The following is a 2,023-nucleotide window of genomic DNA, read 5'->3' as shown; positions in this document are numbered from 1 at the left end:
GATGGTTTTGTGAATAAACTTGTGCCAGTCTGTTTCATTAAGCAGGTTGTTGGGGTAATGGTTCCAACCGCCCTTTCTGTATTAAACTTCTACTAAGTTGGATTTCATCACCAAGTAGTGTTTTTAGTACGGGAAGTTACTGTTTGTGTGTGGTTTGAACTCTTATATTTTTTAGGCACGTGATTCAGCTATTTGTTTCTTTAGAAGCTACAGGTGTTTTTATTGAAATTTTCTTTTTTTGTGTGTGATTAATTAATATTTAATCGTGGCCGAATTACCGAGACAATCTCGTAGACTTCAGGGGAAACCTCCTGAGTATACACCAAGCCAACTTGAAGGGCTGCGAGCTCTCGTATCACCTAGTGACAGTAGAGTTGGATCACCAGAAGCCGAAGAGTCATCTCTAATTGTCATCTTGATTATCAAATACAAACAACATAGCATATTCAAGAGCCAATTTCATTTTCCGTAGTTATTGGTAGTATTTCTCCTTCTAGTGAATTAGCCGAAGAACCTAAAATTTCTAAGCCTAACACTGAACCTGTTTTTTTGAAACCATCTTTAGGATTCATTTCTCCAACTTCTAGTGATCCTGGTTCACCTAGGGTAATAAATATCATTACTCAAAATCTTCCTTCTGGCCTCATTTCTATTGAAGAACTTTTCAGTCTAGACGAAGATGTAACTCTTCCCGAAAACCAACAGACTTTAAATCTTAGGGAGTGTGAATCAATATTCTATAGTCCTTTTAGGAGTGATGCTTGGTATTTATCATTGACAATTTTTTTTGAAAACCTAGGTCTTATTTTTTCACCACCTCAAATTCTTTTTCATCCTACACCAAGAGGTTATTATCCTTCATCAATCATGTCAAGATAGTCATCTATGTTTTCCCAATCACTGAAAACATTTTTATACGGTGGTCCTTTTGTTCCTTTGGGGTACCAGTCACTCTCTAGTCCTTTTTCAGAAGCAACTCCTTGATCGACTGAACAAGAGTTATCATCTAGTAGTAATGGAACTCAAATGTTGAACGCAGAGAAAATCCTTATGATGTTTGTATTCAGTTACCGCCTGGAGGGCAACCCCAAGGTAGTCAGTTACTGCCTGGAGGGTAACCCCAAGGTAGTAAGTTACCCCCTGGGGGGCAACCCCAAGGTAGTCAGTTACCGCCTGGGAGGTGACCTCAAGGTGTTCAGTTACCACCTGGAGGGCTACCTCAAGGTTCTCAACCTTCAGGATAGTACATACCCCAAAGTAAACCTTAGATTCAGTACGTGCCTTAGGGTTATCAATCTCAAGGTCAGTACCCAACTCAAGGTTTCCAACCACCTTCTGGTCAATCATTTCTACAAGAAGCTGGAAATGTACGACTTAATTATTAGCCCTACGTTCAACCAGGTTATGGTCCTCCATATTCACAACCTTTTATGGGTCCATACCTCGGAATGAACATGGTGTGGAATCCGTCTCAAACTCAACAGACTATATAACCTAATGTGCAGTTACCTAATCAACCTAGATAGCCTTTGGTTTCTAGCCCAACCCAGCAACTTGTCCAACCTAATGTTCAAATCCCTGCACCTAGTTTAGTTCAGCAGCCTGGGCCTAGTACACCTCAGACTCCGCCTCAAATTGCTGCAACTACTGCAACTTCTGTTCAACCTACAACACATGTTTCTTGAGTATCTATAGATCCGGTTTCTACTATCCCTACATCAGTGCAAATTCCTCAAGTCTCTATTCCACAGTCAGGACCTACAGTTCAGACTTTGGTCAAGATGCCTGGAGGACAAGCTGGTACAAGTACGATTGCCACAAGTCAACCGCAATTCATATATCAACTGTACCATGGACATTATCAATTCCATCCTACTATACAAAACCCAGTTTATCAGTATCAACTCTATCCTGACTATACTTATCAACAGCCTCAACAACCCCATTTTGTTCCCGTTAATCCTAGTTTTCCAAGAGGTTATAACATTCCTAATGAAAATCTGGTTCTAGGTTATCCTAGATA

The sequence above is a fragment of the Pinus tabuliformis genome, chromosome 6 (genome assembly GCF_031772625.1).
Source record: "Pinus tabuliformis cultivar Carrire ecotype Pingquan chromosome 6, CPIR1, whole genome shotgun sequence".
NCBI classification, from domain to species: domain Eukaryota; kingdom Viridiplantae; phylum Streptophyta; class Pinopsida; order Pinales; family Pinaceae; genus Pinus; species Pinus tabuliformis.
The sequence above is the reverse complement of the archived record's forward strand: the minus strand, read 5'-3'. Positions refer to the sequence as shown.